The sequence below is a fragment of the Syngnathus acus genome, chromosome 10, assembly GCF_901709675.1.
Source record: "Syngnathus acus chromosome 10, fSynAcu1.2, whole genome shotgun sequence".
Classification (NCBI taxonomy): domain Eukaryota; kingdom Metazoa; phylum Chordata; class Actinopteri; order Syngnathiformes; family Syngnathidae; genus Syngnathus; species Syngnathus acus.
The window spans coordinates 10,388,145-10,408,768 of NC_051095.1; positions in this window are offsets into that span (position 1 = coordinate 10,388,145).

The window sequence follows — 20,624 nt, forward strand, 5'->3', positions numbered from 1 at the left end:
TTAAAATAAAAGCCAGACATCACGCCGGGCCTAGCAATTCATCTATCCTTTGCCATATTTTCTGTTTGGGGTGCTATAAGCCTATCGCAGCTGATATAGTTTACTCAGTTGCTCTTCTCTTTAGCTCACGAGGAATGTCGGGCTTCACTACGGAAGCTGTCATAGTGTTAGCGCTAAGTGCTAACAATGAGTGCTAACACTAGATGACTGTGTACAAAGGGGCCATGGCTCTGTGCCACTACAAATTGCATGTCCATATTCAAAATGTGAAGAAAAAACCCCCAACAAAATATGAGTTTTAAAACTATTAATAAAGCAAAAAAAAAGTTGTGAAAAGCTCACAATGAGGAGAAACCATTGAAACAGGCTGCCACTCACACAGTGACGTTGATTAAATACAATTTCGCTCATTATTATTTCAGACTGTGCCAGCTCTGCTGTGAACACTATTGTTTTTTTTTAGTTACGCATTATTTACATCTGAGGACATTTTTAGTGTCACAACTGCAGCTACTTGGTGTCTAATAAGATACAGAGCAGAAAAGCACTAACAGCCTGCTTTCTCCTTGGTACGAATAAACAAACATTTAAAAGCTTTATCGAGCAGCAGTGCAGTAATAGGGAAAATGAGGATGGCAGGAGGTAGAGAGAAGCAGTAAAGGAGTACATTAAACATTAGTTAGATGTGAAAAACATTTTTCAGAATTGCTCAAACAAGCAACTGCTGGAGCCGGCATCTTTTAAACCAAAGATGCAATACATCTCACAATGATTTAGGAAGCTAAACATGCAAAACTAAACATAACCCCTTTAGTGATGGCACCAAGCCAAAGTTAGTGATGTATCGTTTGGGAGAACAGAATGTAAAAACATGGCCTCTAGGGGTAGCGAGGCTTCACGTGAATTCTAGCAAGTCACTTGATGATTGGAGCACAGATGGCTTGTATCAGAGTTGCATTTACACGTTCCAGCCTGGGAGCACCGTTCTCCTCACTGAGGATCAAATTGATTCAGCAGCCTGTTTTTATAGAGTTTAGTTGAGAAAAACATGGAGAAAACAAATGTATTATACTGTTATTAATGAACTATCAATTCAGATTTAATTTCAGTTCAATCACATTGTTGATGATGATGTAATCTCGCATCGTCACCCGTAAAGACAACCTCTGCAAACTGTATTATAATAATGTGAGATTATCTCATTTAATATCATAAAACTGGATCGTTCAGTGTTCGGGATCAAGCATTTTGTCATGTTTTATTCGTTTGTTACACATACCAGATGAGGAGGAAATACTATGGATTAGTATGTATTGTCTATCGATAAATTAGATCTTTTTTTCTTTAATTCAAAAGGGAAGGTCATGTTATAAAAGACACGGGAAAATATTCTTCAAAAGGCTGATTATTACTCAATTTGTATTTAATTTTATTATTTCTTACAAAATAATTTCTCGATGTTGAATTTCTGTTTTGCGTCGACTGTGAATTCTAATCATCAAATTGTAAAAGAATAAAACCATGAAATATTGTGGAGTGAATCTCTATACATCTCAATCTTTGAATGGAACTGCTGAAATAAATTTTGTTTCCCACGATATTTAGTTACTGTAATGTACTTGTATATCATGGAATTGAGTGACGCTTCAGGACTGTGGTGTGTGAAGCTCTGTGATAGCTGAGGTAAAATATTTTTTTTTTTCAGCACAACCGCTTCTTGTCCCAAGTTAGCCGACTCTAATGAGCATAAGCAGTATAGACGGTTTCATCATTCGAATTTGTGTGAGATTGAAAACGCTTGTTCTAGACCCAATTATTGAACTCGAAGCCCGAATACAACCTTTGGTCCCCAAACCAGGACATATATTTGGGAGGGGCACAATACTAATGGAACAATGATACAAGGCGTTCGTGCCACAAAGATCTGTCCATCCAATGTATACAAAAGGAATGGTCCTTTCTGTCTGTCACATTGGCTCCATCACAATGCAGTGTTTGGAACTGTCCCACTATTCACTGTAAACCAATCCAATCCATGTTTTTTTTGCCTGCTGGGTTTGAAAGGATGGCTCATGTTAACCTGACATTACGGCATCCATTCAAACGCTCACCAGGTTCTCTTTCTGAACTCCATTGCCGCTTCATCTCGAGGACACTGCTTGGTGTGGGCATGGGTTTACATATTTATACGGCTATAATCTGGTGAATCCAGTTGCCTTGCAAAATTGGCTGTGGCTTAAAGAAACACAAAACACTGTCGTCTCACAGTCACTAACGCTAAAGGGTGCCATAATCTGACAGCCAGGGTTTAAAACAGGCTGGATTTACCGAGCAGATACAAAGTGTATATGCTGTCGTAGACAAAAATGCTATTTTATGTCTGTTGGACTCCAAACAGCGCACTCATAGCTTTTTTCCCTTCACGATTTAAGGTCAGCTTGCACTGTCATAATGTTTTTTACTCACTCCATGATCTAGCTGAAAGAGTCGTTCAATTTGGGGCTAACACCAATTTTACAGGTCTAATATTTGAGATAGTTTATTCATTTTACCATAGTCTGAATGGCCAACTAAGGCAGTGAGCGGTCCAGTTCCCTTACAAACTTTTAAATACAGTGGCATCAAATTGAACAATAGAAACAAAGACAGTGGAATAATTTTTTTAATCCGGCATTTCCCTCTTTGAAAGTAAGTTGCGGCTCAGTGTCCGAAGATTGCGCATGCAAGTTAATCCTGTCACTGTCTCAACAAGAGCATTTTCCAAGGGGGGACAAGACAACAATACGAGGGAAGGTGATAATCTCTTCCCCTTAGAGAGTTATGGCTTATTCCATAGGAATCTTTGAATATACATGATAGTGATGGCTCTTCATATTCCTTTTTTTAAAGTTTACATTCAAAATATTCACTGTAGAGCCTGAAGAAGGAACCAGCTTTTTATGTAGCACATGTTACACATTAGTGTTGCTGAAACCAATCAGGAACACATTTATGTCACAAACTGTGTAAATTGTGGTTATAAATATGGTTGTATAAAATATATTCAATGCAAGGAAAAAAAACCAATATGAATCTGTAGAGATAAAAATGAGAAGAAAATAATTAAATAATTACTGGCCAAAAAACAGTCTTTTCACAATATACTGTTTGTTTTTCCCCATCCTATAAGCCTCATTATTGACTCTTGCCCACCCACCCTCGCCTGTGCTGGAATATTTGTTAGAGATGAAGGTGATTTTACAATCAACTAAGAGTCTCCTGAAAATCCCTGCCCGCCTTTTCCTCGCAGCCAAACAGATCAAACAGCAGCAAATAATGGCATCCTCAATCAATACCCTGTGTGTTTGTCTGTGTGTGAAGAATAGCCAGAATTCTGCTAAATGGGATTGCTAAGTGAGGGAGAAGACATAAAAAAAGACTAGGGGCCATTTCCTTGTATTTAGGAAACGGTAATCTACTAAATAATAGTAGCAACCGAACAAGCAGAAGGTGTTTTATTGAGCTCTCTTAACTAGGGCCACTGAGAGTGGAATAATCTTTCTCTTCTGTGGCCCTCAGGAAAGCAACAATGTCAAATAAATAAATATAAACTAACCACTACACTGGCAATCTGCCTTGAAGTCCCGATGCTCTGGGTTGGAACCTCGGCTACAGCCACCAAAGTTGAAGTGATGCATTGACAAACAAACAGCGCCCATCTGAAAATCATGGTCACAGTTGCACCAAAGTCCAAATGCATTGTCTTTCAAAACGGTTGGCCCAGAAATAATACAGATTCCAAAAGTAGATGATCGAGGGTGCAGCCAATGCATAGAGCCCATTTCACAAAACAATGTCCACCTGCTGAGGTGCTGAGTAGATCCTCACCATGACTAGAGTTTCACTGAGAAAAACCAGCAGGGAAGAAAGTTAAAAAATAAAATAAAATAAATGACGAAGAAATCCAATCCCAGCTGTATGAATAATCACGCAGCTAATGTCTGATATCTAATGACCTTAATCAAAATCCCCTGCTATGACCGTCTCAGCGCCCGTGTTGATAAATCACAGCATTCATGAAAAATGGCCGCATCACAGCGCAGCACTGCAATATGAACTCATTTGTTACAGCATGAGGCTGTAGTTTTTCTGCCACTTTGGTTTTTTGCCACCCTTTTCTGACCACCTTTTTACATTTTCTGTCATTATGAGATTTGAAATCGTATGAAAGTATTTTAACATCATGAGGTCTTCTTCTTCAACTTTATTGCAAGGGATACTTTAAAAAATTGGGTTGAAATCATAATCCAAATACGATAATATTAAAAACAATTGTTACTTAATTACTTTTAATTCCTTCTGGATTACTCCCCTACTTAGTGCGCTAATAATGACACATTAAAGAAATTAATGAGTTTAATGAGAAATTAAAGAGGAAGTCAAGTCAAAATGTTCTTGACAATAATATGGTCTGTACAGCCCCAGTAGTCTGATCGTGGTATTCTGCTCAACATTGCATTTGTGAAATGTAAATCAAGCAAAAAAATAAAATAAAAAATCCACCCATTTTTCATCCATTGCAGGGAGTGGCCATTTTACCATCACGCCACAGGAGATAAAATAATGTGCACAAGTGAGAGCGAGGCTGAAAAAAAGTAGTAGGTGACTAAATGTAAAAAAACAGAATCGCAAATCTAAACCAATTGTGTGATAAAAAACCACCCCCAAAAAATCGGGGCCTTTCCACTTCTACTTCTCCATCTCTTTTTGGCATGATCACACTTCCATATAATTAAATTGCATTGGATTACATATTTGCCTAATCATATTGCACCCATCCCCACACTTTGGATTGAACGGCAGTTAGCATGCGAATCACAGCCGCTTGCTGTAATTATGTATATTCCAGTTTTGTACGCCTGTGCAGGCTATGAATGGAAAGAAGGAAGGGCATTGTTGTAAGGATTTCAAATTACATGGCAAGATGAATTACGGGATGAATCTCATTCAATCTAATGTAGACTGGCCTGTGCCAAGAAGGATTGGGATCAGGCACAGAATGGTTTAAAACAGGGGTCAGCAACCCGCGGCTCCAGAGCCGCATGCGGCTCTTGAGCACACCCCTAGCGTTTTTTTTGCAAAAATGTGTGAAAATGTTATTTTTTTTAATTATTGGTGTTTTTTTAAAATACGGTTTTTAGATGGTAATCATGACTCAACCATTCTTATGCTGTAAAAATGTATGAAGTTGTAAATATATTAAAAATACCGAATTTAAGAATGACGCCAAATAGCAAAATTGCGTCATAGCCTGCGACACAGCGCAGGTGAGTTGTAAACAAACAGGTGTGTGAGCGATGATGGGTCATGGATTCAAAAGGCAAAAAGAAAAAGATTGCTGATGACAACAGAGGCTTTAAGAAAGAATGGACTGAACTCTTTGCTTTCATTGCCAATGCTGAAGCATTGCCTGCATGTTTGATTTGCAATGGGATGTTGTCAAATAATAATAAGAGGAATCTGGAGCGACATTTTCAGCTAAAGCATGCTAAATTTGCTGCCGATCACCCAGTTGCAACTGAGAGGAAAGGTGCAATTGCAGTACTGGTGGAGAAATTTGAGGACCGAAAAAACAGTTTCAAGAAGTGGATTGCATCTCCAAACTCTACTACTGCTGCAAGTTTTCTTGCAGCCCCGGAGATAATAAAACGCGGAAAACCATTCACCGAGTACATGAAGGCTCTCCGCACAAACAATATCACCGATCAGCAAATCAAGGACATCAATTCAGCTCCAGCTTTTTCTCAATTGCCTGTGATGGATGAGTCGTGTGACGTGACCGATATCGAACAGACAGCGCTGCTATGCAGGTACGTGAACTCTAATGGGCCGCAAGAAGAAATGATCAAATTGACACCACGATTTTTCTTTAAATGATTTTAATAGTAGGCATACAACTTATGTATTGACAGTCTATGTTGCATTATAAAAGGCTTTTAGATTTTTGCGGCTCCAGACAGGTATGTTTTTTTTGCATTTTTGGGCCAATATGGCTCTTTGAACATTTTGGGTTGCCGAACCCTGGTTTAAGAGCTGTTGAAAGGTCACAAATAGTACATTAATCAACAATTCTGATAATGCACCACACTAACTAATTATCATCAGGACCATCCAAAAAAAAAAAAAGGTACGCTGACTACATTTTATTTTGTTTCTAATCATCATAGTGGCATCTGAATCATAAATTATGTTTTACTAAGCCTCTCCCCAAGACACAAACTGCCAAAATGCAGCACATAACATTCCTCTTTCAAAGGGGCCGACACTTTACTTGCGGAGCTCCATTAGATTTAATGACGCATTTTATCTTTTAAATATGTTTGCTCTTCTAAAAGATATTTTTTCTCTATGTAGCCCAAAGTCAATTTCTGCTACCTGAAAATAATTAAACCAAAAAGTAAAGACAACAAAACACATTTGCTCGCTACCAAGAAAACAAGTTCATCGATAATAATATTGATTGTGGTCTAGTTATTATCATTTTCTTAACAATATCCAAAATGCGCTTGTTTGTGAGCTATGTAAACCAGCAGTGTGTGATGCTCTCTTTTTGACTGTCCGACCAGAGACTTTTCAAGTATATAATAATGAGACATGTATTTATATTAATGAATATGGTGGCACAGAAGACTTGAAAGAAAGGCCAGCGTGTGTCTATGTGCTGAATGTGTTGAAGAAGAGCAGGCGTGTCTCTGTGGGCCGAGAAGTGGGACCTCATTTTAATATCCAACCTGAAAAGCTAAATAGCAAAAGAAGGAACGAAAGTCTGTATGTGGACGGACGGGGAGGTGCAGGGGCGGTGGGGAAGTCTTTGAGAGGGATGAGAAGATGAATGCGGGGGCATAGATAGCCACAAGGGAGACAAGGTGAGAAAAGAGTGGTGGTGCATCTTGGATGTCTGCTCCCATGGAGAATATTGGCATCTCTTGGCTTATTGGCTGTAAAGCCACACGCATCCGTGTTCAATATCCATTAAAAGCACCTCGGCAGTAACATCGCTCACGGTGATTTCAGACTCTGCTTGGATTCAAGCCCATTTTTATGTCCTCTTTTACACAGGGAATCTGCATGCAGCCGGTTGCAAGCTTATAATTGCAATTTATCTCTAAGACAATGAAAACATTGGGGTGCTGCCCCACCACACAGGTGCTAGTTTCCTTAAAGACAAAAAAGTTCACTAAAAACATTGAGAGTAAAATAGAGATATGTATATATAATATTAAACATATAAATATTAATATAATAAAAAAGAATTATATAAAACTTTTTTTTTTCTTCCATTCATGTATTCGAGCCGAGGTGGGGCGCAATATTGCTGCTCAAGCAAAGTTCATCTGCTGTCTTAGTTAAGTTTGACATCTTTTTGTACTTTTGCAACTTTGAAGGTAGGCTAACTTGATGTGATCGCGGTTACTAAAACAGACGAGTGAAGAATTAAGACACCTTCCATGATTTTTAAATTATGAAAGGACTATTTTATTTCGTGAATGTAGACTTATGAAAAGTCCAGTTTGATTCTAACGACCGACTGCTTGGGAAAATAAAACATCAGGAACAGTTAAGGACAAGATAGTATCGCTTGCATTGTTTACTTCAAGTCATTGCCCCACACTTCAAATAAGGATTTTGCAAATATTTGCCAATTTTTTTTGCTGTTTATTCTCTGTCACTTTTAGTACAACACTTGAGGTTCTAGGAAAGATAGATATACTGTAGTCACATGAGCAATAGCCCACCTTGACAAGGTAAATTAGGCTGGCGTTCAACCACTGCCTGGCTCTCTACCAATCGCTCTCGTTGACAGGGAAAGATGGACATGTATATGGCTGATAAAAGGGAGTCCCACTCTTGCCCTGATACCTTCCAATGAAGATAGATAGGACCATTTAAATAACTAAACACAGACATGAACACACACACGCACGTACACACTCACCCCCTTACACAGGATTTGATTGATCGGCAGATTCCCGACACAATGTGCTTTTGCCAACATTTTACAGAACTTCAAGTCATACCTAAAATTGACAAAAATCAAGAATTTTCAGAAGCACACACGGTGAGTGAGATTGGAGATAAGATATTGTTTTTGTAATTCACTCTCCATATTCATAGGAAGAGGTTGTGCCCTAATATTTTCCTATCTATTACATATTTATATTATATATTTATATTTTATTTATATTTTAATTTTAACTACCATCTAACTTACCTGGCAACAGCCAAATAAGCCCCCTCCACTTAAAGCACTGCTCCTCAAAGTGTAAACAAACCAGTTTGAAATCTGTTTTTAACAAATATTCCCATCAGATTAGTTTGTAACGATATTGCCACTGACAGAATTGTTGGAAACAGCATGCGCAAACTTGCTCAATTTTCCTTCCCCTTACTTTCTCTGTGTCGCAAACAAATGCAAAGTTCACAATTCCCTGAAGACATTTTTGAAGACGTTGGTTCCATCCAAAATAGCTTTCAAAGAGCTTCTTTAAAAAAAAAATCCTTACATCTTGGGAAAAGCAGTAGAAGTTTGGATATATCACAGGCAAGAAACTTCAAAACCACAGTGTTTGACACACACGTACAAGCACACGCACACCCTCGCACACTATTTCATGTTGAGTTGAACTGCATTTGATATCTTTTCATCAAACTGATATAAATGACTGAACCTGATCTGAACTGAATCATGAATTTGCACCACATTAGTGCCAGAGTGTAAAGTATTGTTGCTTTGTATTTCGACATGAATTATCCAGTGAAAAAAATGTGCATGCACAATGAGTGAATTCTAATTAAAGCTTAATGATATTAGAATATAATGTATTGCCATTTTCACATGTTAAAAACACGTTAAAACATAAATAGGCTGTATTGTGCATCAGGACAGTGAAAAGAAAATATAAATCAAGAGATTCTGTTCAAACCTCTCATGAGACGCTTTTTCTTTAGTGGAGCCAAGTGATGCTGGCATAGTGATTACACCCCAATACACACACAATACATGATTACACCCCGATACACACACCCCTATGGGACCAAGACAGTTAAAGGTGGAGTGTGTGTTTTTATCTAGGTGTCCCCTGTGTACTAGTTATGGCTCTCTTCCAGTGGCAGCCATTCTCTTGTTGCTGTGTTTCAAGCACACTTAAACATACACGAACGGCATGTGTTTAATTAAACCAAGAGGACAAAAACATGTGGTCGATACAAAACAGCCAGAGGGGATTAAAACGCTGTTTTATCAAAGTCATATTGAAGAAGATGCCTCAGGTTGGCCATATGCTGTTTTATTTTTTTAATGATCCACGAATTTTTCTAAATAGTCAATGCAATTTACATGCATTTCTGAATTCATGGCTTCCATTCAGGATTTTGGTACCAAAATCAACTGGATGGGTAGAGCTCTCTCCCCCAGTCTAATTATTGAAAAGTGAAAATAGAGTGATACAAGTTACACAGAAATGATGAGGGGAAAAAAACAAAAAACATTTCCACCTCAGCCATGAGTCCCAGTTTTGGCTTGCTGTAGGAGCCCATCTTTGTTATCACCTTAAAAACAGCCCATGGATAGTTTCTGCTTGTAGTACACCTCGTTTCAGGAAACAAGAATTGCCTCCCAGAGTCTGGAGGTATATTGCCGTCCACTCTGATAAAACCTCCTTTGTCAAAAAGGTTGAGGTCAGTGGATGATGGTGGCCATGCAATGAATTTTATTCTCTCTACACCGATGGCAAGCACAGCTTTAATCGTATTTTCTGCAGTGTGGGTTGGTGTGCTGTCTCATTCTTCTTTTTCCAACATAGCAGGTAATGATCAGTTGGAAACTCCATATATTTTGCAGAGGTGCTTGTGACACCCTTGAGAATTTTTTACATCGCACATCTCAATGCAATTCATGGGTCATTAAGATCAGTAAGATGTTAGCTCTAAGCAGTAAACTGCATGCCTTTAAAACGTCAATGATCACATCTTCATCACAGATAAGTTGTTTGGAGTAATTCACTCATCAGAAATAAATGGAATTGGAACTGGAGGAAATATGGTTCAAGTCAAATGAGGCTAGAAACTGAGCGAGGCACCGGTTTGCTTCCTTACTAGTGTCAAGGTGCCTGGAAATAGACCAGCCGTTCAGAGAAACTCTTGAAATAGTAAGATGGCGGCGCGTGCACACGCAGCGGCCTCTCTCTGTCCCGAACGGTGTTTTGTTTTGTCGTTTAATGTGGGTTTGTCCGCCAGTTTTGTGTGGTTGTCTCGTCGTACCGGGTTGTGCTACAAGTGCGGCGGGCTGGTTCTGCTCGACATCGGCGAAAGCGAGTTTTGTGGCGATCAGGACTTTGAAGCGGGGACATTAAAGGCGCTCGGTCTGCTCCGTCGGTAGGGCGTCCGGGCCTGGCTGGCGGCCAACCCAGCTTGCCCGGCCGTGCCTTCCATTCTTCTGGCGAACGTTCGATCGCTGGACATCAACATGCCTGCTGAGTTCTGCGGACCGGACAGTGCGTAGCTGCTGTGCATCTGGAGCGGATGGCGTGCTATCGGGCGGTCCGGGCCATTGTACGAGGGGGAACATCGCGAGGAGGTGGACTGTGCGTCTACATCCGTGACGAATGGTGCCGGGACTTTGTTGTGGGATGCCAGCACTGCTCGCCACTGGCGAAGTTTGTGATCTCCAGGCTGTTGGGGTCCTGAACTCTCTCCCCGTTGTTTTACTTGTGTGTTAATCGTGTGCTGTGTCTCGTCACCGTGGGATAGGGGGAACGGTATTTCGGTTTCTTTGTGTGTCTTAGCATGAAGGAATTGACAATAAAGCTGACTCTGACTCTGGGCACCACACCCCTGCTCCAGTGTCCTTGTGACCCTGAGCGAGATAAGCATAAAACGACATTAAATATGATAGATGATTCTTAGTACTGGGTTAAGCCAAGAATTTTGTTTTTCTAAAGAATGTTGTCACAAGTACAGCTTGTATATCCCAAGGCTGATTTTTTACATTTACAACCTGAATTTACAGGCTGTCTTTTGTGACACCAGATGCTTCAGACCTACACAAGAGCAAGCTCAATCACACGTTGCTACACAATAATAGGTTTTGTGGATTTATTCTTTTTCCCTTTGTGTGTGTGTACCAGTCGACATTGTGTAGGTGCACATTCTCTCTCTGAATATTTATATAGAACAAAACACTCAAGAGGCAACTTTAGAAGCAAAAAGACAGGCGGGAAGATACAAAGACAAACCAGAGGGAAGAGTAAACAAAAAGGAGCATCAAGGACTGATTGATGTCTTGTCAGGTGCTGCTGTTAAGATGTCAGCATTTCGACACGCTCAAAAGACTCGATATTAATCTTCTGAGCTGCAAACTTGGTCCTGTGTTGGTAAATGATGTGCTAATGCTTCAAACAACAAAATAGCTCAACTAGCCAAATGGGGGAACTCTAATTAATTAGGCGATCATGGAACCGGTCAATGTGCACATAATTCCAGATAAAAAAAGAAACAAAACGCAGAAGATAGCGTGTAGAAATCTGACAAGAACCTTATCGAGTCGAGAGTGGTAGACTGACCTCGATTGTCAAGCGTAGATGATGATCATAAATATTTTACGCTATCACGTTGAATTACGATAGAATAGGAATTTTGGCGTTCACGTAAGATCTCGTCTAAATGTTCATTTTGACTGAACATTTACAGTATACCCGGAACGTAAATTTTGCACACGTAGCCCGGTGGTGACACTGACACACGGATTTTACGATTTTATTTGACTGTAAGCAGTATTTTAGACTGTAAACATTATTTAGACATTAGCTTCTATTCCCAAGCTCCCCTGGCGGATTCAAACGTTGAACTCTCCTCCTCGTGTTGCCTAGCTATTAAAGATCTCACACCCCCTTAGGCCGGATCCAACCTTTTTGCTCGAGGATGTGAGCTGTATGCTGATATGTGGTGTGTGCAAGTCTGCTTGGGAATGTTAATGTAACAAGAGCAAGATATGGCACTCAATTGCATTACTTCACAGATTCTGAAATGATTTGTACGATTGGATGCATGTATGTAGATTTGTTTTATATACTACATGTCTGGCTCACCTTGTAAAAGAAATGTGTCCTTCTCCCAAAAGGTTAACATTCACAAACAGTATTCTCAATTCAAATACAAATGCTTGACCTTGTCTCGTTTCTATCTGGTTCTGGCTGTTTCTCTGTGTTGTGTTCATCAGCCCCCCCCCAAGCGCACACATACATCAATACAATACAATCATTCAGAGCAGCAATCCTGCAATTCAATGTTGGTGCGATGATGTGAGCTCTCCTCTCTTGCTTTCTATGATAACATCTTTCTGTGATTTACCATGCTCAAATATGCTCTCCGTTCCGGGCCCATGTCTCCCTTTGCGTCGTCATATCTGCACATTACATTTGCCGGCGTGTGATCCGGAATCTTAAATCACCTCAGCTACCTGGCAGTTCATCTTCATTCAGCACACCTCACCACAAGCACCTCTCGCCTTTTACCTCGCTATCTCATTGAGGTTGCGGAAACTCAATTTCAATAGCAAGCCTAAAGGTTTTAATCGACACTTCTAAGACCTCCACCTCACATGATCCATTTGTTGTTTTTTCTGTGTGGTGCTCTTCCTCAAACATTGTCGCCATCATCAGAGCTGGGAAATCTCTCTTCTAAAGTCCTTGACTAGACATTTTGCAACAATACAACATTTTCGGTGTGTAGAACCTGTGCAAACAGAGATAATTTAATTAAATACCATAAAGTGGCAATTGGAGAAAATCTGAGAATTTTTCATGGGAAGGTCAGTCCATAGTTGGTGGATGTGTTGTTGGAAATGTAACACAATTTGTCATAAAAACAGTATTAATAATGAATACTCAGGAACCAGTATCAAAGTGAAGGTGTCACAACTGGTACCGGTATCAAAAGTTTTGTGATTGATACCCAATACTGATACTCTGATTGTGGATTCATTATAATATGTCTATAATTAGCACAAGGTGGCAAAGGAAGCTGTCTTAACTCTGCCTCTCGTGTTATCAGATGACTGAGCACCTGACAGCCGCAAGATTTATCAGCCGGATATTACATTCCCATTAGGCCTCTCAGTCTTACTTCTTGATAGTCAAATTCTCCGATACTGTAAGTCACCTCCAAATTGGTCTTTCTGTTCATCTGTCATATTCCGTCCCTGCCGGGAGTTCTCCAAGCCTTTCAAATGTCATTGTGCTCGGTGTAATCTTAAATTCTTCCAAGGGGGTGCACAGGTCAGTCTGCCTCAGGGAGCATTCAGTCTTAGCCTGAGATAGCACTTGGTGATGTTGTCAGTGTGAAACAATGTTTATGCACATAGCAGCATGAATCAATTCAATCAATTATAAAAAAGGCTGTTGAAATGCAACACTTTAGGGATCTGGAAGACAATCCTGCAAGCTTTTCAATGACCGAAGTTGATTTCCCCAGAGAACGGGTTTTCATTATTTTGGAGTTTGAAAGGAGGTTACTCCATGAACGACATGATGGTGACATCTGACCACCTGAAGATTGCAATTGGTCTTTCTAAAAAATACTTTTATTTGGGTAGCTACTGCCAGGAAAACCTAATAAAGCCAAGAAGCACAACAACAAAGAAGAATGCAAATGTGGTCAACTGGGTGAGTTATTGCAAACAAATCTTGCCAAAAATATTAACTCATTCATTTCAATCCCTGAGTACATCTTTACAAACTCAAATATGTTCAGTCTTCAGCAAATATGAAAACACTTGCCTCACTTTTCCAATACTTTTGGAAGGGGTGAAAGTCTGAACCAGGCAACATGGAATACATAAACCCAAAACGTGACACAGATTTCCCTACTCAAAACTGTTCTTGCGCCTTGTGCTTCACATTGAACAATAACCACACAGCGTTGAATGAAGTGGTCAGCATAAGTAGAAACTTCATTGTAAGCAGAATTTCCCTTTCTGTCTTGCCGTCATGCTCTCTTCGGCAAAACATTTTGCTGACCCACACATAGTGAGCCTTCAACTTACACTTCCCCTTTTCTGCACTTCAGTTTATGTCAAACTTGGCTTATTATGCGGGTCAATAAAAAGAGACAATCAGATTTTTGCCAAGGAGTTAATAATTCTTATTGACACTATGCAGATATTTTTACGTTAATTAAACTAAGCAGATCAATCCTAAAATGCCTTAAATCCTCAACTGTCTGGACTTTGGACACACTGAGCTAAAATAAGCCCGAAACACATTCTAAGCAGCGGCAGAGCTAGAGGGGAGGGGGGGAGGGTGGTTGCGGGGGCACTGGCCCTCAAGGTGTCAGACCAGATAATTGACTTGAGAGTATTTTCCAGTGTTTCAGGTATTTCTTTTCTACATCTGCATCACCTCTAAGCAAACTCTCATTTGTATGAGCACGGTGTGCGAGACTTGATAAAAAGGCAATGATGTGTGAGGTGCCATGGAAGTCGCGTTATAGCGGTGCCCCGAAGTCATGTTTTCTGACACCTTCCCGTTTACGCTTCTTGTCTTTCTAATGATATATGACAATGGCTACAGCCAATGAGCAAATGCCTCTTTCTAAAGTGTTTAGTCAGTGACGGTAAAATACTTGATGGTTATGTTCACTTTTGTGTAATGACTGCCAAGGCAGACCTCAGTGTATCGGTCGGAAAGATTTGCCATGTTTATTTTAGTTTGTCCCGTCTCACTCAAGTTATTTGCCCATGCAAGAAACTCTATCTGAATGCACTTGAGTTGACTTTATCCCAACTTCCCCATTAAGTTGTCTGTCTATCAGATTCACCTGACTGCCCTTTCCATCAGAATAAACATCACCTTTGCCTGTCAACAAAACATTCTATTAACCCTCTTGTGTGTGCGTACCTATACGTGCGCGTGTGCAATGCGTGTGTAGCCACATAAACACACAAACTGATAAAAGACCAATTTGTTAGATCACATCTGAGGATACTACGTATATCTCTTATGACATGACTTTCAGAGTATTCCTCGAAACTGTTACCACTCCTGTCGCAATGTTATCAATCAATAGTTGTCATAGTTCATAAAGACAAGCATATTTGAAATATACCTCCAGCAAAAACACTATGCCCCACACATTTGTGTGTGCTGGATGGATCCTGTATTTATGGAACGTTTATTAGAATTATAAATTTGCTTTTTGACTTTTCATCATGAAGCTGTACAGGAGAAACATAAGACAGGCACTAAAGGGATTGGTTGAGGATAGGAGATTTTTTGAGGATCTGAAAAAAATGGGCAGGAGACTAAAGCCATCCATCAATCCGTCTGTCCGTCCATCAATCCACTGTGAAAGTGTCAGAAATTAAACTGAGTTGCATTTGAGGGTAATTTAAAATGGATGATCAACTTATGTATTACTTTAATGCATATCTGCCAAATAGAAATGAGTGATGATGTACTTCACATTGAACTATATTTGTCTTTCGTCATTGTTGCTAAACCAAACAACCAAGAAAAGAAAAGCCACAGTCAAAGATTTGTCTTTTTATGTTCTTGAATTAGAATCTTTCTCAGACACCCAGAGGAATAAGTCACTGAAATCTCCTTGAAAACTCATCAGCTTCAGGGTCTCTAACAGTTTGATTCATGATCCAAATGAGGCCACAAGGGGAAATAAAAAAGTTTGGGAGGTGGATTTTTGTGTTCAACTGAGTTGCTTCCATTAACAACAATTTAGTCACTGAATCGTCTGCATAAGAAGCCTCCAGCCTAATCATAACTCTCAACTTAATTAAATTGGACATGTCATAACACTTCTTTCTGAGACATCTACATTTATTTTCATCAAAACGTATCCACTAAATGACTGCAAACTATTCAGTAAATATCAAATCACCTATTCTAACATTTCAAGCAAGAAAAAGAGAGAAATATATTTTTTTGCACCGCATAATTTGTGTGAGCTTTGTGCACATGAGGAGAGTTCAGGGACATGAGAGAGAGTGACTGAAAAGCGAGGGGGAAAAAGTGGATCGGCAGCAGAGATGAACATTGCCAGAGAGAAAGCAAAACCAAAATAGAGAAGCGACAGTAGCAGCCGGCACAGAGAGAAGAATCTCGGGAGGTCTGGAGATGAGATTCAAATGCCACAGGGGGTTGAAATTAAACTTTCACAGAACTTAAAGTAAAGCCTGTTCATGGGTGTCATTTTCATATTCATACAATATTTCACACCACACGCACGCCACAAGTATATCCCCTGCTGATACGACAAGCCACAGAAACATGTCGTGTGAGGAAAGTTTTTTGGCCTCGTGTGGAATCTGGAATTAACAAATATTTACGATAGAATAGACAAAGAAAAGAGTGTCCATTTTAATTGGGCAAATGTACATTGAACTCACAGAGATTCATTATTTTCCAAGGCTGCATAACTCTCCCTTGCAGAACCAGCCTATTAAGTCAGAAAAAGGAAGTTGTCTGAAAGTCTCGCATCACAAGGGGAGTTAAAAAACAAATCTTTTTCTCCCGTCTTTAAAGGAACAGTAAAATGAATTTGGAGAATTGTTTCTGAATATATTAGACATATTTAAACATCGCTGATCGCGTGTCTGAAGAGTCTAAGGACTACTAAGTCCTCCATTGTGGATCTTGCAGCACTTCAGTTTTCTAGGCATGGTTAAAAGAGTCAAGTGATCCATGATTTGTCCCTCCCCTAGTGCATAAAAATTTGAGTGTCTTTTTTTTGTCACCTGCGAGTTAATAAGGCACATCGCACAAGCTAACCTTGCCAAAAGCCGATTAGCACGAGGCATCTATCAGCACCAGTGGCTTGCAGGGTGGTTTTGGTGGGGTGGGATCAATGGGGTCATCCAGCCAAAAATAATTTAAACAAATTTGTTTTTATGTTTACCGAGTTGATATTCCAAAACTATTTGTTCATTTGCTTGCGTTCATTTTAAGATATTTATTTGAACATATATTCGGATATTTCTGTAAGCTTTTTCAACATTTCCACTCATTCTCCGTAAATCCCTGAGTTTTTTTTAAGAATTTTCGGGATTTAGCACCCCGCATCCCCTCCAAGGAAAAAATCTTAGCTCCGCCACTGACCACGATAAAATATTGGCTGTGCATGAGAACATGATAGGTGATAAAACATAGATGGATGGACATGGACTCAAGTATTAGTACCGTTCTTCTAAGTATGAATGAGATTCACAACGCCCACTACTAGAAGTCTGTTCATACCGCTGCCATCTGGCAAGGGACAGAGTACAAAGATTCAGCTGCGCTACCACTCTTTTTTTAATTTTTTTTTTTTATCAGCCTGTGAGACTCATTACTGTATTCTTCCCACATATTACAACCTTGTCTGCTTTATGACTTTTTGCACATTGACATTTCCCGAGTTAGCGTAACAAATAATAATAGTTGTTTCCATCCACATTTCATTTCAGAAAAGAGTTTTTGAACACCAATTGATGTCGTTCTTTTCCATTCTTGGAACTAGTGTGCGAAAACAACCTAACTAGCTGATATGGGCTAATAGCTGTAATGGGCAGGACAATTACAGTCTTCAGCTTAATTAGACATGCCTAATGAGGAAGCAAAAAATATTGAACAAAGAAAGCACAGAGAGGCATAATTAGCCACCTGCAGCCACAAAACCAATTCTATCACGCACGCACACACACATACACACGAAGACACCTGCACATTCCCTTAAGTCAAAAGTCATTCCTGAAGTCTGGCTTTCTAATTACTACCCAATTAGTGCCTCAGCCAATCATTGTGCAAAGCTTTTCTTTCTGCTTTGTCAGCTTAAAGAAGATGAGGGTGCTCATATTTTAATGTGTTGTTCTACACTGCATATGATTTGACTTCACTGATTTGCTGCTTTGGAAAATATACAATATATTTTACGTATGCCTTGCAAGTTGCACCGACAAGGTTGGATTGTCAACATCTCTCACAATGTAACGATACTGAATTTGCATGCCAGTGAGACTACGTCTGAAATTCCAAAAGTTATTAAACCTTGGTAGAATAACACAGCATCATAAACAATCTATTGTCTGCAGTTGCTGGGGCTTCTTGGCAGTGATCTGGTGCCAACGAGCACATGGAAGAGAGGTTTGAAAAAGCAACCATTGATCTTTCCACAGGTGCGCTGCCAGTCCGTCTCGGGAAACTCACATGGGAGGCGCGATTCTCAAAGTGAAAATCATTAACTTTGTTTTATGTCGCTTATATATTCACTCAATCCATTACGAGCTATTTCTCAACTCTGCTTCTCTAATCTTCTTACACTCCAACAATGGTAAACAATTCTTTTGTTGCCTGATCCAATCAAATGGATTAAAGTTTAATTATCCTCAGTGGTGAGAGAACAGCTGTCCCGTTGTGTATTTAGCAAGTCTCGGGCACCAATAAGGAGATAATCATCTTGCCTTACATCCCAACTGGTCCAGTGTAAACAATTAACCACAACAGAAATTACATTTGCATTGCTAATTACTAAAGTAGAAGTTGATCTACCAATGCCATCTTGTAATCCAACTTGACAGTTTGGAGTGGCAAGCAATGTTGCTGCTGCTGAATATTAGAATTCATGCACATGTAAAAACATCTCGATGGGTCAGTCATATTCTGGAATGATGAACAAGATACACTGTAGAAGCAACATCAAGAAAAACATCTGGAGATAATTTGATTTTTTTGGATTTCTAATTTCCAAGTCCTTTTTTATTTATTTTTCTCAGCGATAAATTGTCTCAACAAGCCCAGTAAATTTCATCAAACTCTGTGTATGAAGTGTATGAATATAAGTGGAAACGGTTGTCAGTCGCGTGATTGGCTGGTGATCTATCCAGGGTGTAGCCCACCTCTTCCCCCAAGTCAACTGGGATAGGCTCCAACCTCCGCACTGGACTGACGGCGTAGAAAATTGATGGATATTACTAATGAGGCCATTAATTAAACCACAGTAATTGATGTATAAACGAGCAAGATGTCTCAGCATGTGCAGAAGCAACATAAGCCTCCTATCTGGCAGCATTAATTGTTTCAAACGGGTTAATTATATCCTATAGATCAGGGAATTTATATGATGGAGGGGGGGGCACAATTTTTCATCAACGCGACTGGAAGGGGTGGACAGGTGCACACGTACGACAAAAATGCCATTTTTAAAATGTGTGCATTTGTCTGTTTTATGAGCCAATGTACAGAAGCATGTCATCATATATTTTAATTTTCAAATGCATACCAATACCAAAACCAGCATCCCTATAATTTACCGGAAAGATGCCCACTCCAAGACAATCCGCCTCAGCATTTGGTTGCATATTTAAAAAAACAACAACAGAATGAACATCCATTGGGCCAGATGGCAAATAAAGCAGAATAATTATTCAGACCATTACTTTAGCAAATTGAGACACTAAACCCACACATATGCACACCTTTCATATTTCACATAGCAAACTAATGGACAGCACAGCTGGGGGTGAACACATTGCATAGTATATGAATATGTATTTGTATGACAAGATGCAGCTGAAAGGACCAGTGCAACTTCTGTAGTCCTGAATGTGTTGAGTGAGGTGATTAATTTAAAATTGTTTGGGTTGTCAAATAGCCGCATAAAATCCAACAGCATACTTGACACCAAAAGGACAATCAATTAGAGCTTATCCTAATAAAAGAGCATGTACAGCATCATAAAGCAATTAGTAATGGTGAAAAACAATAGATCAACTCAAATAGAAATTAACACACAACCAAGGAGGTGGGCAGACGTGACAAAAAGAAGAAATCAAAATTAATACAGACAGTACACAGAAGTAACCCTTGCAAAATGATTGAAAATGCTACAAAAGTACTTCATGTAACCAAAGACGAACCATAATCGTCAATGGTGTTTTACAAAGGTTTTACAAAAAAAAGTAGACTCGATCATTTGAAAATAACGTAACGTCTCCTTTCCACCATCGCTGGGCTAATGATGCTTGCTGATTGCAACTGACAGCAGGTGAGAAGCAAGCGACTCCACCTTCCTATACGCTCACCAAGGAAACGAAAACACACGCAGGCACGCAAGCGGGAACATAACTAATATCCGGCTATGCATCATAAAACATGATAACATGTCAGATTTAGCGCAAAAAAAACCCCTGCAGTATACTGCTAATGTATTTGTCTGGCCGCCTACTTAACGGGCCCATTGACATTGATTTATCGATCTACTGTATGCGACTGAGGAATAACACTGAGCTTGGCTTACACTTTATCCCAGTAAGGAATGATCTATATTATTATTATAATTTCACAGCATTGCAACCTTTTATATTCTATCAAAGTGTGACTTTGTTTTGCTCATCTATAACTGTAATTACCAAACCCCAAATTTATAGTCCAAATTTGACTCATGAAGCTTAATAACTGGAGGATTAAAAAATGTGATCTAAAACTTTTAAAAAAAGCCATAAAACTCTAAAGAGTTGACACAAACAACCTTAAAGTCAGGGAACAAACCAAATAACATGATTATTCTATTTCTTTGAAAAACATGGATTTACACGATCC